Here is a 12,137-nt window from a genome sequence, read left to right on the forward strand (position 1 = left end):
TTCTTCTTTTCTGACTTACAAAGAGAGCATGGCTTAATAAGAAGCTGACGGAACATACAAGGATCCAGGTTTATAGAGCCTGAGTCCTGAGTACATTCTTGTACTGCAGTGAGTCTTGGACCCTTTACGCACGGCAGGAGAGAAAGTTGAACACCTTTCATATGTGCTGTCTCCGACCTATTCTTGGCATCACCTGGCAGGACAAAGTTCCAAATAGCGCAGTCTTGGAACGTGCTGGAATCTCTAGCATGTATACATTATTGAAACAACGACGTCTACGCTGGTTGGGCATGTCGTGAGAATGGCTGATGGTCGGATTCCAGAAGATCTCCTGTCTGGAGAATTAGTGCAGGGAAAGCGCCTCAGAGGGAGACCACAGCTGCGATATAAGGATATCTGCAAGAGGGACCTAGAGGCCCTGGGAATGGACATTAACGACTGGGAAATCTTGACCTCCGATCGTTCAGCTTGGAGGCTAAAGATGCAGCATGGCCTTCTCCAATTCGAAGAGACACTTGTTCGGCAGCCCAAGGCAAAAAGGCAGTCCCGGAACCAGCAAAATCTGGGGGCTGGGCAGGGGACGGAATGTATCTGCCCTCCGTGTGGAAGGGATGGCCACTCTCGAATTGGCCTTTATATTCACACCAGATGCTGTTTTAGGACCTCTTTCCAGAGCACGATACCATAGTCTCTGGAGACTGAAGGATGCCAATGCCTTCTTTTCCTTTAAGATTTCTATTTCTCTTTTAGGGGAAATCTAACATTCTGCCTTTTTAAATATTTCTCAAAGTATTTCATTCTTCTAGGAGAGGGGTGGCTGCTAACTTTCTACACGTGGTTAAGCTTAAAAATCAGCAAGTTGTGTATTGACTTCGTATATTGGTGGTTGAACCGATCTATAGCCATGTTGGAAAGCACTTCCGTCTGACAGGCTCGTGCAGATAATAAGCTCGTTCTTAAATCACCCAATTTAGAATAGCAGGCAACCAACCTCTCCAATCGAAAGCTTCCACAATAGCCACAAAGGGAGGAAAATAATCCTAGGGAAGATCAGTATCCAATTTTTTAAATTTTTTGCATCTAACACTGCTGCTAAAGCATTGCAACGTTCACCGGAGGATAGATCGTCTTCCAATGAATCAAGGATGAATAGGGAAATCAGCACTGCTCCATTGATGATTTGACAAGTTCTGATTTGACAAGTATAAATGGAGAGAAATAATAGGCCCATCCTCAGAACTTTCTGACACTGATTTCAAAATGGAATATTACAAAATAAGTAACAAAAACTGATTTTATTTCAAAACTGCCTGGTATCTATCTACCTACCTACCTATCTATCTACCTACCTATCTATCTATCTATCTATCTATCTATCTATCTATCTATCTATCTATCTATCTTCCATCCATACCTACCTACCTACCTACCTACCTACCTACCTACCTACCTATCTATCTATCTATCTATCTATCATCTATCTATCTATCTATCTATCTATCTATCTATCTATCTATCTATCTATCTATATCTATCTTCCATCCATACCTACCTATCTATCTATCTATCTATCTATCTATCTATCTATCTATCTATCTTCCATCCATACCTACCTACCTACCTACCTACCTATACCTACCTACCTACCAACCATATTTTCCCGAAAATAAGACCCTGTCTTATATTTTTTTGAACCCTGAAATAAGCGCTTATTGCCATGCACTCAAAAGCCCAATTGGGCTTATTATCAAGGGATGTCTTATTTGGGGGGAAACAGGGTATCTATCTATCTATCTATCTATCTATCTATCTATCTATCTATCTATCTATCTATCATCATTGGAAGGGACCTTGGAGGTCTTCTAGTCCAACCCTCTGCTGAAGCAGGAAATCCTATAGCATTTCAGACAAGTGGCTGCCCAGTCTCTTCTTAAAAACCTCCAGTGATGAAGCACCTATAACTTTTGAAGGTTAGTAGTCCCGCTGCTTAATTGTTTGCGCTAGGAAATTTCTTTTTAATTCCAGGTTGCTTCTCTCCTTGATTAGTTTCCATCCATTGTTTCTTGTCCTGCCTTCTTGTGCTTTGGAAAACAAGTTGACCCCCTCTTCTTTGTAGCAGCCCCTCAAATACTGGAATGCTGCCATCACATCACCCTTAGTCCTTCTTTCCTCTATTTTTCTGAAACAATTAGAAAATTAGATCCCCCATTTTCTCATGGGTTAAATAACATTCTTACCACACTGCATAATCTCAAGCAGTTCCAGAGTGCAGAAATGTTGCTAAAGTGCTATCTCAAAGATTTCACTTTTTAAATTTCTTTTTAAAGCCTGTTTTGTCTCCTTTCGTCCCAAAATAACAACTCTGCAATGCATGCACCTGTGTGTCTCTGTATGCATACATATTATTTTCTCTGAGGATTACATTCCAGAAAACTTTGATCTACAAATTCTTATTTTTCATACCCATCAATGCAATGCAAGACTCTTTTTATTTTTGCTGCAAAAAAACCCCAAAACAAAACTAATGCAGTTGCCTCTTTGGAAACAGAGGTGCGACAGTGTTGTTTGAGTGAACACACATACACACACACACACACACACACACAGACAGAGAAAGCCCTTGAAAAAAAAATGAAATTTGCTGCTTCCATTGATTTTCAACCAAGCTCAATATGAAATATCCCATTTGAAGTTGGCCTTTTTTAATCTGTTCAGGAAGCACAAAGAAAATCATAAATAAGAAAGCAAATTGGGACATTGTTTCATTGGCCACTAGATGGCAGCAGCCCTGCATTTTTGACCACATCTGGTGTCTTTACAGACAAAAATCAGCCAGCAATGGAGCAAAATGCCACAAGGTGGCGCCATTGTTCTAAGAATGCAAAATCAGATTGGGGGTCTTTTAGAGAAACTTTTGTTTGTTCTCCTCTAATTCCAGAGATTTCGGTAGAAAGGTGTTTTAAAAGATCTTTCCAATAAGAAACCCAGACTATATTCCTTCTTGAATGATTTGACCGGGTAAATTCATTAATCACAGTTTAAAATTGTATTACCAAGCGCTACCAGGGTGCAATCCATTCAGGGACATGTCTTGATTCAGAAAAAGGAGTTAGGATTGTTTTTCCTGAATCGTATATTAATTTCTCCTGTTCTTTAGTCTTAGAAAACTGCTCCTTTCATTAAACATCTTCCAGACATCTCCAGCTGTCTTTCTGGAGAAAGTTTTAATTCCTTGCTCTAAATTGAATTTTAGACTACACATCATTCTTTTTCAGAAGAATATTGTTTTTTTTTTTTTAAAACTGAAACTTCAGGTTGTTTCAAAAAATATCTGGCGGCCAATGTAATTTACACGGTCAGAATTGTATTTAAATTTACACTGGGTCCATTAAATTTAGAGGAAACTGAATTTACAGCCGACTGGTCTCCCTTATTTATTTATTTTTAATTACAAAATCCATGGCTTATTTGTGTGTGTTTCACTCTCCGTCCCTTATTCTCTACAAATTATGTATAATTTTAAACATCTTTGTGAATTTGCTTTTAGAGTCAACCAATGGTAATTTCAGACGTAAGGCGAGACTATTTGGGGTCAGCAATTTCATTCTTGAAACGAAGACATAAGAAACATACAGTCTCTGCTATTCTTCTACTTATTTCTTTAGAAACAATAGCACTTGACATACATTTCTGTTAATGTATTAAGCAATTAGTATTATTTTTTGCCTCAAACAGCTGGTTTTTGTAAGCCGAAACTTTCTATCCTGATTCTGTGTTACATAGATAGATAGATAGATAGATAGATAGATAGATAGATAGATAGATAGATGTGGATGGATGGATGGATGGATGGAGAGAGAGAGAGAGAGATAAAGAGAGAGAGAGAGAGATGTGGATGGATAGATGGATGGAGAGAGAGAGAGAGAGAGAGAGAGAGATGTGGATGGACGGATGGATAGGAGGGAAGGTAGGTAAGTAGGTAGATAGATGATAGATACATAGATAGATAAATAGAGATTGATAGAGATAGATAGACAGACAGACAGAATAGATAAAGAGATAGATAGACAGAATAGATAGTTAGTTAGTTAGTTAGTTAGTTAGTTAGTTAGATAGATAGATAGATAGATAGATAGATAGATAGATAGATAGATAGATAGATAGATATAGAGATACGCACCCACAGCCACAGAGTAGCGTTTTGCAAAAAGGAAAACAAATGAAAAAGAATTAGGTAGACAAGAGTACAATGAAAAATTGGTAATTTAATTTGCAGGTAAAAAGCATCTTAGGAATTACATTAAATGAATTCAAGATACAAAACTAAAATGAGTTCAGGCTTGTTTCTTGCAGTGTTGTGTTTTCACAATTTAGCCTACAGTGACGTGTTTCCTTGTAGTAATCCTGTTTCTTCCCTGTTTTTAGTTTTGTTGTGGTTCAGAGCATCTGCTGACTCTCTCTCTCTCTCTCTCTCTCTCTCTCTCTCTCTCTCTCTCTCTCTGTGTGTGTGTGTGTGTGTGTGTTTGTTTGTTTGTGTGTGTGTATCAAAAGGTCACAATGGCAACTGGGAATCCAGGATCAAAGCCCTGTCTCTAAAAAGACACAATAGATTAGAATCCAAATACATGTGTACATATTTGCCAAGATAATATGCTACAGAATGTTGTACATCTCCATTCATTTGAGTGTTCATGTCAGAAGTTCAAGTGGCACACAGAATGGGGTTCTTGGAGGTCTTCTAGTCCTACCCTGCTCAAGCAGGAGACCCTATACCATTGCAGACAAATAGATGTCCAGTCTCTTCTTGAAAGCCTCCAGTGATGGAGCATTCACAACTTCTGGAGAAGAGCCATTCCACTAGTTAAGTGTTCTAACTACGAGGAAATCTTTTCTTATTTCTAGGTTGATTCTCTCCTTGATTATTTTCCACCCATTCCTTCTGGTCTTGCCTTCAGGTGTTTTGGAGACGAGGTTGACCTCCTCTCAGCCCCTCAAATATTGGATCACTACCAATCTTAGAGAACAGTGTTAGAAGATCTTGGTTGGGATGGTGGCTTTATGGCATGAAGTGGGCACCTTAACACTACAGGTGCTCTTTTATTTCACCAAAGAGGGAAGAAAAGAGGGATAATTCATTTGATTTCTTTATTAAGGGGCCCATCCTCTCAACCTGGACATAAACTGTTTCAACTCCTACCCTCGAAACGACGCTATAGGGCACTGCACACCAGAACAACTAGACACAAGGACAGTTTTTCCCCGAACGCCATCACTCTACTAAACAAATAATTCCCTCAACACTGTCAAACTATTTACTAAGACTGTATTACTATTCTCATCTTTCCTAGTACCTATCTCCTCCCACTTATGACTATAACCTTGTTGCTTGTATCTCTACGATTTATATTGTTCTGTTTCCTAGTATGATTTGATTGCTACTTTACTCTACTCCACTCCACTCCACTCCACTCCACTCCTATTCTATTCTATTCTATTCTATTCTATTCTATTCTATTCTATTCTATTCTATTCTATTCTATTCTATTCTATTCTATTCTATTCTATTCCCTTCCCTTCCCTTCCCTTCCACTCCACTCCACTCCACTCCACTCCACTCCTATTCTATTCTATTCTATTCTATTCTATTCTATTCTATTCTATTCTATTCTATTCTATTCTATTCTATTCTATTCCCTTCCCTTCCACTCCACTCCACTCCACTCCACTCCACTCCTATTCTATTCTATTCTATTCTATTCTATTCTATTCTATTCTATTCTATTCTATTCTATTCTATTCTATTCTATTCTATTCTATTCTATTCTATTCCATTCCCTTCCCTTCCCTTCCACTCCACTCCACTCCACTCCACTCCACTCCTATTCTATTCTATTCTATTCTATTCTATTCTATTCTATTCTATTCTATTCTATTCTATTCTATTCCATTCCCTTCCACTCCACTCCACTCCACTCCACTCCACTCCACTCCACTCCACTCCACTCCACTCCACTCCACTCCACTCCTATTCTATTCTATTCTATTCTATTCTATTCTATTCTATTCTATTCTATTCTATTCTATTCTATTCTATTCTATTCTATTCCCTTCCCTTCCACTCCACTCCACTCCACTCCACTCCACTCCACTCCACTCCACTCCACTCCTATTCTATTCTATTCTATTCTATTCTATTCTATTCTATTCTATTCTATTCTATTCTATTCTATTCTATTCTATTCTATTCTATCAAAAGGTTGCTTAATGACTGGGCGTGTTGCAAAAAAAAAAGAAAGAAAAGGGGGAAAAAAAGAAAGAGAAATAATGCAACCATCTTTGGAACCTGGACACCAGAATCCTGGGTGATTGCCGTTGAAAGGGCCTCATTTCAACACCTTGAGAATACGTTGTCCATTCAAAGACTTAAAGTACACTAGGAAACACACTGCTGGCTATCTGACTTTGTTCCTTTGCAATGATTTTTTTTTTTTTGGGCCAAGAGAAAAACCAAGGTGACAACCACTCAACAACAAATCTTTCAAAAGATTTCAAACCAACCCAACACACAAGAAGCAATCTCACCTAGGGAGGAGATCTGTGGAAGGTTGCCCTAGGGAGAGTTTCTAGGCCTACAGAAAACATCATAAATGAGAAAAAACAACTCCGCCTAATCCCGGCTGCAAAAATCTTACCGAAATCAAACAGAAATAACAAAAGCAAGAGCTGCCAATACATATGTAGATACTGCAACGGGCATAGTAAATCTTTAATGCTCTCTTAAGCAAAGAGACTGAAACAGTAACACACAGCCCTGGGATTTTTCATCGTGCAAGACATCACTGTAAATATTAATTGCTCTTCTCCTCCTCCTCCTCCTCCTCCTCCTCCTCCTCCTCCTCCTCCTCCTCCTCCTCCTCCTCCTCCTCCTCCTCCTCCTTCTCCCTCCCTCCCTCTCCCCCTCTCTCACACACATGGTCCTCTAGGAAAGAAAAACTCTTGATTTATTTTGTAAAAGTAAACTTTTACTCATGGGGTGAAATGCTCCCGGTTCGGACTGGATCGCCCGATCCGGTAGCGATGGAGGCGGGTGGTTCGGAGAACCGGTAGCAAAAATCCCTGCCCCCCCCCACCATGCCCAGCTAAGCTGTGCAATCATCAGAGGCTTTTTTTTTTTTTTTTACTTTTAAAAGCATTTTTTCTTCGGCCGAAAAAAAAAATGCTTTTAAAAGAAAACAAAAGCCTCTGACGATCAGGCAACTCAGCTGGCATCGTCAGAGCCTTTTAAAAGACTATAAGTGAATATAAGTGGTATAAGTGGATAAATCAAAGGAAAAAAGGGTAAAGACTAAATTTAGGAAAAATCTAAGGTAACAAATAAGCACTGTAAGGTAGATAGAACAAGGAATAAATTACTGTTTATGAACGTATGTATATATGTACACATAGGTACATATATTTAGTTTGTCGGTGGAGTTGTGTATTGTATATGCAATTTTACGATTGAGAAAAAGTGTATAATTTTGTATTTTAAAATTTTTAAATTCAATAAAGTTTGTTTTTTAAAATTAAAAAAAAAGATTTTTTTTTTACAACCACTTCGACCGAAGAGGTTGTAGAAAAAAATGCTTTTAAACGTTTTTTTTTTAAAAAAAGTTGGCCACGCCCACCCAGTCACATTACCCCCTCCAACAAGCCACGCCCACAGAACCGGTAGTAACAAATTTTGCATTTCACCACTGCAAAGCCAGAACTCCAAGTTGCTCCCCAGTTTCCTTTCCCGTTTCCCCCCTCCTGTTATCTCCCTATTGTCCAGCTCCATTTCAAGGAATTGTTTTGGTAAAGGGTCCCTGCATTGGCAGGCTAGATGGTGAGCTGAGCCTCTGGCCTTGGGGCGATGAGCCGATTTCCATTTCCCCTTTCCCAGCAGTTCCCTCCTCCATAGTTTATGGCAGGCTGGCATGTGGCAAAGCAAGGCTGAAGCTCAGGAAGGCAGTTATGACTTTCTCTCTCTTACTCTCTTTCATTTTTCTTTCTTTCTTTCTTTTGTTCTTTCTTTCTTTTCTCTATCTTTCTCCCCCTTTCTTTCTCTCTCACTCTCCTTTTTTCTTCTTTCTTTCTTTCTTTTTCTCTTTCTTTCTTTCCTCTCTTTCCTCTCTTTCTTTCTCTCTCTCTCCTTCTTTCTCTTTTTTCTTTCTCTCTTTCTCACTCTCCTTTTCTCTTCCTTCCTTCCTTCCTTCCTTCCTGTCTTTCTTTCTTTCTTTCTTTCTTTCTTTCTTTCTTTCTTTCTTTCTTTCTTTCTTTCTTTCTTTCTTTCTCTCTCTCTCTCTCTCTCTCTCTCCTTTTCTTTCTCTTTTTTCTTTCTCTCTTTCTCACTTTCCTTTTCTCCTTTTCTCCTTCCTTCCTTCCTTCCTTCTTTCTTTCTTTCTTTCTTTCTTTCTTTCTTTCTTTCTTTCTCTCTCTCTCTCTCTCTCCTTTTCTTTCTTTTTTCTTTCTCTCTTTCTCACTTTCCTTTTCTCCTTTTCTCCTTCCTTCCTTCCTTCCTTCCTTCCTTCCTTCCTTCCTTCCTTCCTTCTTTCTTTCTTTCTCTCTCTCTCTCTCTCTCTCTCCTTTTCTTTCTCTTTTTTCTTTCTCTCTTTCTCTCTTTCTCACTTTCCTTTTCTCTTTTTCTCCTTCCTTCCTTCCTTCCTTCCTTCCTTCCTTCCTTCCTTCCTTCCTTCCTTCCTTCCTTCCTTCCTTCTTTCTTTCTTTCTTTCTTTCTTTTTCTTTCTTTCTTTCTCTCTTTCTCTCTCTCTCTCTCTCTCTCTCTCTCTCCCTCCCTCCCTCTCTTTAATTTTGCTTTTTGGTATGGCACCACTTTCAATGCCTTGCACGAGAATTGCTCTACGCTACCCCCGCCGAAAAATCCTGCCAGGGTAGCTGAGACTCCCACATGCAAAAATAATATTTAATATTCTCCTTCCGACCACTCAGAGCGATGGAAAGATGCAGCCGTGCCAGCCTGCCCTCACCTTTTAAAAGAAAAGAGTACTTGGAAAGAAGCATAAAAGTCTTCCGCCAAGATAAATCACACCTTTCCAACCCTATTTAGCACTGTATTTATCTTTGTAATTTTCAAGCTGTCACTTTGACAAAAATTACAGATGAGCAAAGATGGCCTTTCTCCATTTAATGCTTCCCCCCCCCCACCTTCATATTTGCAATTCACCAAGCTCTGCATTGATTAAGGGAAGAGGGGGAAAATGGAACTCATAATGGTCAGCGAAGGAGGAATATAAAATTTCCGTGTGGGAGGATTAGCAACTCAGAGGAGGAAAGTAGCTTTAATTTCTTCACCCGGTAACCTCTGAAGGAGAATGTCCTGCTGGCTGCATCACATCCGGGATGTATCTCTGCTGAAGCATGAAAGGGAAGAGTACTTGATTTAAAAAGAAAGAGACAAAAGTCACTGTACATTGTTTTTCGAGCTCAGTGGACGAATCATGCCAGGAATTGTAATCCCGAGATAATATCCAGCTTCTGGAAAAGGAGGTTGCATACGGGAAGGTGATTCTGCCTCGCTTCTATTCAGCGTGACGTTGAGGGCCCCTTGGGAAGGGTGAGACATCCACCGCTGGTACTCGGAGGACTTGGTGGCATAACTCAAACCTTGCCCGAATTAGCCCTCCAAGTAGGTCAAACAAGAACGATGTCTAAAAATACAAGCCAGAGGAATCTTGGAGTGATAAATATCTAAATGGGATTTGAAAGTTTGACATGCTGCTTGCGTAGAGCTGCCAGGTCAGAATGCCGATGACCACTAGGGGGCAGCAAAGGCTTAGATATTTCTGTGTTTTCTTGGCCACCCTCTTGTGGCGGGTTGGAATTTTGCAGCCTAGATCCAATTGCTTAAATGAATATGGCTACTCAATGGGATGCTGACTCCATATCTCTAATGATGGAGAACAGGAATGCAGGATACACTCAAGTTTGGATTAGACTATGTTGGACTACTTTTTAAAAGTAATGCAATATTACATGGAATTAGAAATAAATGTTCAGCTAGTAACAGTAGTTAATGACCTAAAAAGGATTGGATCTAGTTAGTGCTTAAATCTCAATCTCTCTCTCTCTCTCTCTCTCTCTTTTCTTCTTCCTTTCTCTCTTTCTCTCCCTCTTTCTCTCTTTCTGTCTCTCTTTCTTTTTCTTTCTCTCTTTCTCTTTATTTTCCTTCCTTCCTTCTTTCTCTCTCTTTCACTTTCTTTCTTTTTCTCCTTCTTTCTTTCACTTTCTTTCTTTCTCTCTTTCTCTTTATTTTCTTTCCTTCTTTCTCTCTTTCTTTTCCTTCTTTTCTTTTTTCTCTCTCTCCTTTTCTTTCTCTTTCTTTCTTTCTCTTTCTTTCCTTCTTTCTCTCTTTCTTTTCTTTCCTTCTTTCCTTCTTTCTTGCTCTCTCTTTTCTTTCTTTTCTTTTTTCTCTCTCCTTCCTTCCTTCCTTCCTTCCTTCCTTCCTTCCTTCCTTCCTTCCTTCCTTCTTTCCCGTTTCCCATCTCATTTCAAGCAATTTAGTAAAGAAAACATCCTGGAATAGGACAATAACAAAGCACCTCCATAAAATTACTAAGAAAACCACTTGGACACAGACACAAGATCATCACACAACTCTTGAAGCACTCCATCATGGTTTTACAAATAAATTAGTGGATGCAAAGAGTTAAAAATTTTCCCCAAAGAAGCCAGACAGGACAAAACGAGCTCTTTCCCATTCCCCCTGCCCCTCCATTCTGTTCATAATTCTTGTTCTTGGATGATACTTCAACTTTCATTAATATTTAGCTTGTTCGACTCTTTATCTCAGAATGAAGAGGTAGAAGGAGAAATAAGTTGATTTGTGTTCTCCAGGGATTCTTTGTTCATATATTTTGCCAGCCTGGGTTGGTACACATCCAACAAATGCTATTTTGGCATCTGGTTGTTCAGTTTGATATCTTTCCACTGTATTAGCCCAGAAATATCGACAGTTTCCTTCAACTGTGAGTTCTCCCATGTTCCTCTTGATGTCTGCCCTTCCTAAGAAAGATGATGAGTATCTTATTATACAAAGCATGAGTCTTCACATTTTCTGTTTTAAACTTTTCTATTATGTACTCCGAGAGTGTATGCACAGGACAAATTCCTTTTGTGTCCAATCACACTTGGCCAATAAAAATTTCTATTCTATTCTATTCTATTCTATTCTATTCTATTCTATTCTATTCTATTCTATTCTATTCTATTCTATTCTATTCTACTCTACTCTACTCTACTCTACTCTACTCTACTCTACTCTACTCTACTCTACTCTACTCTACTCTACTCTACTCTCTTTACTCTACTCTATTCTCTTTACCAGCAAATACCACCTCTGGCTGATCCCAGAGTGGGGAGGGAATGGAGATTTTGCAGTATATTTCCCCTGGAGTGGGGTGGGAATGGAGATTTTGCAGTGTCCTTCCCCTGGAGTGGGGTGGGAATGGAGATTTTGCAATATCCTTCCCCCAGGAGTGGGGAGGGAATGGGGATTTTGCAGTATTCTTCCCCTGGAGTGGGGTGGGAATGGAGATTTTGCAGTATCCTTCCACTGCCATGCCCACCAAGCCACACCACAACGAGCCCACCAAGCCACGTCCACAGAACCAGCAGTAAAAAAAAAAATGGATTTCACCACTGCCATTAGGCCACCATGGTTGAAAGTGGTGAAAATTTCTATGAACATCTCCATAGATTAAAAGGAGCTGAGATTGTCTTGGCACCACTGCCTCATTTTCAATAGGATAGGAGAGACTGCAAAACGCACATTTCAGCTTCTTTGTTTTACGAGTTCTGGAGTGCAACAGGTGAGTTACATGCATGTTGGCTCCGATGTACATCTCCCATCTATCTCCAGCCTATCTGGTTGGGTTTTTATTGCCTTCATTTGTGGCACCTGCATGACCCAACTGTGGTATAATTAGACTAATCTCATCCCAGGGAAAGGATCAGAAGCATTTTCAAGCTGCTCGTAACGAGAAAGCCATTATCCTTCCCAGTGTTAATAAGATTACTTTTGTGTATTTATCAACACTCCGCCAAGTCTCTTTTTGGGTGTGAGGAGAGAGTGGACTTTCACAGCTGAGCAGTCTGCT

This window comes from Pituophis catenifer, unplaced genomic scaffold, assembly GCF_029215685.1.
Source record: "Pituophis catenifer annectens isolate HBS135680 unplaced genomic scaffold, rPitCat1.0.hap2 SCAF_4, whole genome shotgun sequence".
Classification (NCBI taxonomy): Eukaryota; Metazoa; Chordata; class Lepidosauria; order Squamata; family Colubridae; genus Pituophis; species Pituophis catenifer.